This window comes from Elaeis guineensis, chromosome 12 (genome assembly GCF_000442705.2).
Source record: "Elaeis guineensis isolate ETL-2024a chromosome 12, EG11, whole genome shotgun sequence".
NCBI classification, from domain to species: Eukaryota; Viridiplantae; Streptophyta; class Magnoliopsida; order Arecales; family Arecaceae; genus Elaeis; species Elaeis guineensis.
This window is the reverse complement of record NC_026004.2, coordinates 23443317-23452178: the sequence shown is the minus strand read 5'-3', so window position 1 is coordinate 23452178 and position 8862 is coordinate 23443317.

Sequence of the window (8862 nt, the reverse complement as noted above, 5' to 3'; positions counted from 1 at the left end):
AAGTAAGCGAGCCAGTGAAGTTCTAAGTCTGATACATACTGATGTATATAGATCGATGAATACTAGTATCAGAGATGGATATTATTATTTTATTATATTTATAGATGATCTATCGAGGTATGGGTATGTCTACTTAATGACATATAAGTCAGAATCATTTAAAATATTCAAACATTTTCGAAATGAAGTAGAAAAATAAACTGAAAAAAGTATTATAACTCTTTGATCCGATCGAGAAAAATACCTCTCCAGTGAGTTTCTGACATACTTAGAAGAGAATGAAATTCTCTCATAATGGATCTCTCCTGGAACACCACAGCATAATGGTATATCGAAAAGGAGGAATCGAACCCTGTTAGATATGGTTCGATCCATGATGGCCTTTACAAGTCTGCCGATCTTCTTTTGAAGATATGCACTCGAGTCATCTTGTTATATTTTAAATAAAGTTTCAAGTAAGTCTGTAAGTAAAACACCACATGAGATGTGGACAGGACGTAAGCCAGCACTCTCTCATCTTAGGATTTGGAGATATCCGACTTATGTCAAATATTTGAAAACTGACAAGCTTGGACCTAGGTCTGACAAGTATCTATTTGCAGGGTACATAAAAGAGATCAAGAAATATTACTTCTACCTTGCTGACGAACAGAAGATGTTCGTCAGCAATATGACAGTCTTTTTAGAAAAGGAGTTTCTTGGTGAAGGAACTAATACCTCAAAGATTAAACTTGATGAAGTTCGATCGGTAAAAGAACCGACACAATCTAGTAAACCCATAGAGTCGGATTTGATTAGATCAAATCTAGAACCTATTGTAGAAACATCTTTAAGGAGATCCGATAGAGTACCGCATCAACTAGATAGATACTATGATTTTTTAGTCCAAAATAGAGATCCAGTTGAACTTGATGAGAATAATAAGGATTCGATCACTTATATGGATACGATGCAGATGTCTGACTCCGATAAGTGGCTGAAAGCCATGAAATTCGAAATGGAGTCCATAAAAGTCAACAATGTATGGATATTGGTTGACCCACCTAAAGGGATAAAATTCATAGGGTATAAGTAGATCTTCAAAAAGAAAAATGGGGCAGATGAAAAGGTGGAGATCTATAAAATTCATCTGGTTGCCAAGGATTACTGTCAATATTATGGTATTATCTATGACGAGATATTTTCTCTTGTAGCAATACTCAAGTCCATTCAGATCATGCTTGCGATAGCAGCACATCTGGACTATGAAATCTAGCAAATGGATATGAAAATAGCCTTCCTAAATAAAGAGCTAGAAGAAGAGGTGTATATGATACAACTTGAAGATTTTATATCCACAGATAAGCCTAAAGTGTGCAAGCTTCAGAGGTCCATCTATGGACTTAAACAGGCATCTCGAAGTTGGAACATATATTTTGATAAAGTGATCAGCATATATGAATTCATTAAAAATAGAGAGAAACCCTGCATATACAAGTGGGTTAATAACTCTGTGATAGTATTTCTTATTTTGTATGTCGATGATATTTTCTTAATTGAGAATGACATCCCTGTATTACAGAGAACAAAAGTTTGGTTGTCATCACAGTTCTCCATGAAGGACTTGGGAGAAGCATCCTTCATCCTTGAGATGAAGATCTATAGAGATAGATCTAAAAGGTTGCTTAGATTATTCCAGTCGATGTACATTGATACTGTACTGAAAAGGTTCGGTATAAAGAATTTCAAGAAAGACTATCTTTCGATGGACCAAAAAATTTCTCTCTCGAAGAGTGATTGTCCGACAACTCCTCAAGAGAAAGAGCGTATGAGTAGAATTTCATATGCTTTGATAGTGAGATCTATTATGTACGCCATGATATGTACGTGATCAAATATGACATACTCACTAGGAGTAGTGAGCAGATACCAGTTTGATTCAGATGAGAATCACTGGAAGGTCGTAAAGATCATCATTAAATATTTGAGAAATACTTAGGATCAGTGGCTTATCTATGGAGAATCTGACTTAAAACTTATGAGATTTACAGACTCTAATTTTCAGTCGGATCATGACGACAGCAAGAGCATGTCGAAATATATTTATACCCTGAACGATGGAGCAATCTGCTGAAAAAATTTCAGACAGCACATTGTGGCCGACTCTACTTGCGAGGTGAAATATATCACGGTATCCAATGCTGCAAAGAAAGCTGTGTAGTTACGAAAATTCATCAATGAGCTCGGAGTGGCACCCTCTCTTGATGGTTCTGTTTTGTTGCACTGTGACATCACTAGCACTATTACTCAAGCAAAGTAATCGAAGTCACATCAACAGATCAAGCACATTCTGCATCGCTACCACCTGATCTGAAATATCATGGATCGAGGTGACGTCGAGCTTCAGAAGATTGATGAAAAGGAGAACCTGACCGATCCATTTACTAAAGCTCTCGGTATCAAAAAATTCAAAGACTACAAATCAAAGATGTGTATACGATACTATACCGATTAACTTTAGTCTCAGTGAAAGTTGTTGAAAATTGTGTTCCAAAGTTAATCGTCAGCCTATTAACGGTTGAGCTTATTATTATAATTATATTTAAATTATTAAATTAATAAATATTATTTAATTTTTTCATCACTGTGTACATCTTATTTTGAACTCCTGTTATGTGATGAAGTCCTTAGAACTATTTGATTCAATATAAGAGGATATATCATTTAGTCCTTAAATCTTAAGTTCATGATCCAATGATATACTATTATTAAGACGATAGCTATATCAAGTATAGGTCGTTGTGTGCCATGTACGTTGGTTGTCCTCTTAATCAAGGAGTGTGGAGACACTGACATGGCATGCAAGTGAAACGTTGGAGCACATCTCACTGAACGTGATCAATTGCTGAGCACTATGCTGTTAGGAGTAGCTCATGAAGGATATGGGTATAAGTGTCCCTCCAATTGCTGAGCACTCTACTGTTAAGAGTAGCTCGTGAAGGATATAGGAATAAGTGTCCCTCCAATCTGAGATCATCATGGTGACTTGCAAGCAACTCACTGTGTTTTGGTGTCAGACTACCTGAATTTCTAATTCAGTGATGAAAGATTTCTGAGCACAGTCAAGTATTTACGAAGTTGGTGTATGAGTCTAGATGGAATTGACCCCTCTGAATAAGTAGGAGTTAATGTATCAGTGTGTTTCAATTCAGTAAAACCTTGGCCAGAGTAATCAATGTAATGGATTTTAAAAATTGAAATACAATATGGATGACCATACCAGGATTGACAGTTAAACTCTAGATCACCTTGAGCATTTGGATCAAAAGAATGAATTATACGATAGCCATATGCCAATAGGTTCTTGAATGATGCTTTGCAATCTTTCGACCTATCCAAACGTCAGGTATTATTGCTAGATGGTCACTTTAATTGGTATAGAAAGATTATTTTTATACTACCAGCTTAGGTTCGAACCTATGGGGTCACACTCAAAAAAAATTTTTGATTGATCATATGACTGATCAATGATTAAGAATCATACTACGGTAAAATAGTCAATTTGATTGATGATTAATCCTATGCAAAAGTTTCAATAAATCAATTCGCTAATTGCTGATGAATTATAGGATGATTGATTAGTAATTAGATTACTAATTAACTCAATTTGATTGAACATTGAGTTTTGGATCAAATCTAATTGAATTGGATTCAATTTGATTTGATCCCATTAGATTATGAGATGACCTAATTGCTAAGGGTGTTCGATTCCTGATATGATCAGGACTTGAGTTTGATTAATTTTTGATTTGATTAAAATTTAATTGAAACTATTTACTCCTAATTAGATTAGGTTTAGTGATCCAATTGGGTTTAACCTAATTTGGTTGGGTTAAGAATCTAATTGGATGAAAAAAATAATTCAAATTTGAATCTCTTACACCTCCTTTCTCTTTGCCCTCTTATTCTTCACGTGAGAAAAATTTTTTTATAATTTTTCTCATCTCAGAAGCCTTTTTCATATCTTTATCTGATTTTTTTTAAATTAAAAATTTATTAATTTAAATTTGAGTTCAAATAGATTTGAATTTGAATAAAAATCTAGAGTCCAAATTGAGTTGGACTCTCCTCTTCACACTGCCACCTTTCTCTGTGCATAAAGTATTTTTATGTGAGATTTTTTGCACCATTCTAATGTTGGTCAATCTCTCTCTGAGTTCATAAGATGAGGATAAAGTTTTGTTTAAAATTTAATTCAAATTTGATTTGAATTGATGATAAGGATCAACTAATATTTGAATTTGAACCAAAACTATTTTTTTCTTATCCTTATCTTCCATGGGACGCCAACCTTAAAAGTGAATCAGATTTGTGTGAGATTAAGAGTGATTTTTGGTGTGAGAAATCTGAGAGTAGGGACGTAAAAAGTTGAGAGTGGGTTAGACTTCTGTGCATGAGAAATAGAGGAAGTGTTCTTCCTCTCGGACGTGAGCTGTGGGTTCTAGGGTTTCAACTCTAGGTTTTATGAAAAGAAAATACAAGAGTGAGTCTTGTCCAATTTTCTACACCACCACCTTCTCATAAAGCTTCATCTTCTGATCCAGAAGAGTCCGAGATATCTGAAGAAAAGAGCTTGGATCAGCCATCCAGAGCCTTCAACGTGAGCTAGCACTCCCACAAAGGAAGATTCGATCAGGACTTCAAGTGGATGATCTGTAGAGGTCGGACGACCTGTGCGGCTGTTCGGCATTAGCAAGAGCTTTGTAACATACCTACCAACAACAAAAATCATCAACCTACGAAAAGGTGATAAGTTTTGAACTCAACCAATATGATCTAAAGGTTAGATCAGATTCAAGACATCAATGTGATCGATGTAGTTTTTTATTTTATATCATATTTTATATATAAATTTTTTATATCATAGATCTTTAATAGTAGTTTATATCTAATCTAAAGTATATTTAGAAGATTAAAATATTTAATCTTTTATTATTTCACTGTAAAATTTTAAAAGTACATGCTTGGAACTATCCATTTTTTTTTCAGATCATATCAGAGCAAGATTTTTTATGACAAAAACTTTTTGCATATAATCTGATTTTAATTATTTAGATTAGATCTAAATAATTAATTTTAAATCTGAGTAGTATAGTAAACTGATTGGATAGATCCTCATAGCCATCTGATTATAGAAAAAATCAAGATTTCACAATCCTATTTATCCATTCGATGGGATCTCCTATGGCATGTTGAGGTGCTGCGTGGTCTTTTCCATGATGATGAACAATGAAAAAAATTTAAATTTTATTTTAAATTTAAAATAATGTATATTAGATCTAAAATTAGAGTCTTGATCATTAGATGATTAATTATAAAAAATATTTTATAAAATTAAAAATTATTTTTAAAGATCGAATCTAAATCTATGTCAATCTAAAACTTAATTGAGAATTAAGTGATCTAGATTTGAGAATCAAAGATCTAAGGCATTAATTTTATAATTCATGGGTTAATGGGTTAGCTAGAGTCAAGTTCATTTAACTAGGTTAGATCTAGGATTAGAAATCATTAATAATAGATCATATTAGTAATTAATCAAATCTAATTAAAAGTTAATTCTGATTGGATCAATTTCTTCTCTTGATCAATTTCAATAGTTGTAGTTGGTCAAGTCCATGTCTTTGATTAGATCAATATGGACTTTGATCGTAGCTCCATGATCGAATCCAAGTCTATAAGTTGATCAAATAGAAAATTAATGACTAACCAGTTATTGTCTAAGGTACGTATGGTAGCTTTGATCGGTGATTATTAATTGGAAGCTACTCATATAGATTGAGTCTATATCGAGTTAATAGCATATCTCTCCCACCGATCTCACTTATCTGGCCAATATGGTAAATCATGTTTTAGTTAGATCACTTAATGATTGGAGTTGACCCATGCTAGCTAGAAAATCAGTATGACTAATTTAGGTGCCCCAAGTTCAACTTATCTTGAGTTCTCTTCATGACTTGGTGAAGTCAGTAGGAGGATTTATGACTGGTTGGCTGGACCAGCTTTTGCCTAATCTTCTTTAATCTGACTTGATGAAGTCAGTGGGAGGATTAAGATTAACTGATCAAGTCTTTTCTCTTCTCTCAATCAACTAATTAAATCTTCTAAAATTATTAGGTCCCTAAAAATAAAATAGTTATAGTGATAACTAGATCATAGCCTCCCATTAAGTTAGGTGATAATGAGTTTAACAGTTTAGATGATCATTGGAGGTGCCACACGCCTAGTGCTTATTTGGCTATCGGAATTATCATTCATAATATATTGATTTAATTGTGTCTTTCTGATAATGGTCAGGTTGGCCGAGCTACACTTGGATCTAATCACTCGTTTGTTAGATGCACTAAATTCTGGCATGTTAATGGTTAGACCTAATCAAAATTTTCAGTGGAGGTGCCATACGCCTGCTGAAGAGGTGTTTGGGGCAAAATTAAATACTAAAAATTATTTGATGAAATAATTGGTTAAGAACCTATCCATAGGTGCATAAGGGTTATCCAAGCCACACTCGGGCCCATGTGCAGTCCATGTGGATTCTAATATCCACTAAAAAATTAGTATAATTTTTTGAATTGAAAGTAGAGGCTATCAATTCGAATAAAATAGTAGAAGAACTTTTAGACTAAAATCTATATCTTTAGGCTTAATCAATTCATATGGTAATTGGGTTTTGATTTTTTTTTTACAATTATGGCCACCACCTTATCTCTCCGATCACTATTAGATAGTGATAAACTGATGGGACCAAATTTTGATAGCTGGTATCGAAAGCTCAAAATTATCCTGGAGTACGAACAAATCTTATATGTGTTGACAAATCCAGCATCCGAGAAGCCAGCTCTGAATGTACGTAGCACGGTCAGGACACTTATCAGAAGTGGCTCAATGATCAAACTACAGTTCGTTGTATTATGCTGACGGTAATGAGTTCAGCTGTCGTTTCGAGAATGCTCTACCACAGGACATGTTGTAAATGTTGAACGAGTTCTTTGGTATACCCGACGATGTTGAGAGGCACAAGTCTAGTTGTGTCATCTTTAATGTTCGAATGAGAAAAGGAGCATCAGTCACTGATCATGTATTGTACATGATCAAGATGATTGAGCACCTAAGCAAGCTCGACTTTTTTCTGTATGAGCAGTTAGGAAAAGATGCTATTTTGAACTCTCTGCCCAAGTCCTACCTTCCTTTTCTTACTTATTTTCGAATGACAAAGCCTGTAGTCAACTACCACGATTTGTTGAGATTGCTGCAGAACTTTGAGAAGGATCACCAACTCTACAAAGAGTCGGTAAATATTATTGGAGGATCTTCTTCTGGACGTCGACCCTTTAAGAAAGGAAAGAAAAACAAGAAGAATAAGAAAAATATGCAAAGTGCTGGGGCACCCAAGCCCTATCAGATCAAGAAATTCATATCTGACCAGAGTCAGACAGAATACTTCTACTGCAAGAAGCAGGGGCACTGGAAGAAGAATTATCCTCAATACATTGCCTCCTAGATCCAAACATACCGAGAAAGAAGCAAGTTGTTGCTGGACAAGATAATTATATGATAACACCTTGTAATTTCTTAATTTATGATTCTACTACCTGGGTATTAGATACCGAAAGTCTTTTTAATATTTACAATTCATTGCAGAATCTGCAGATCAGTAGGAGATTTGAAGAAAGTGAAAGGTTCCTAAATATTGGAGATGGTAGACTAGTTTCAGTTCTAGCATTAGAGACTATTAAGCTTGTATTCAAGTCTAATGTAATTATTCTAAGTGAATGTCACTTTTGTCCTTCTTTTTTATTGAATATTATTTCTGTAGGCCTTTTGGCCATATACAGTTATAAAATTTTAATAAAAAAATAATTTTAATATCATTATGAATAGTATTAATGTGATAAATGGATAGCTGAACAATGATATTTACATATTGTTACAATCTATTAGTGTAATATACACATCCAGCAAACATCTTAGAATTAGTGATGTCTCTGATATCTACCTTTGGCATTATAGGTTAGGTCATATTACTAAGAACAGAATAAACAGATTGACACAAGAGAGAATCCTCGAAGTCAGTGATTATGAATCACCCCCAACCTGTGAGTCCTGTCTTATTGGAAAAATAATCAAGTCATCTTTTATTGAAAAAGATGAGCGAGCCAGTGAAGTTTTAGGTATGATATATACTGATATATCTGGACCAATGAACACTAGTATCAGAGGGAATATTATTATTTCGTTACATTTACAGATGACTTATCGAGATATGGACACATCTACTTAATGACACATAAGTCAGAATCGTTTGAAATATTCAAACGATTCTATAATAAAGTAAAGAAACAAACTGAAAAGAGTATTAAAACTCTTTGATCCGATCGAGGAGGAGAATATCTCTTCAATAAATTTCTGACATACTTAGAAGAAAATGAAAACTCTCATAATGGTGTATCGAAAAGGAGGAATCGAACCCTATTAGACATGGTTCAGTCTATGATAGGCTTTGCAAGTCTGTCGATCTTTTTTTGGAGATATGCACTCGAGTTAGCTTGTTATATTTTAAATAAAATTTTGAGTAAGTCTGTAAGTAAAACACCATATGAGATGAGGACAGGATGTAAGCCAGCACTCTCTCACCTTAGGATTTGGGGATGTCCGACTTTTATCAAACGTTTAAAAACTGACAAGCTTGGACCTAAGTCTGACAGGTATCTATTTGTAGGATACCCAAAAGAGATCAAGGGATATTGCTTCTATCTTGCTGACGAACAGAAGGTGTTCATTAGCAATATGACAGTCTTTTTAGAAAAGAAATTTCTTGGTGAA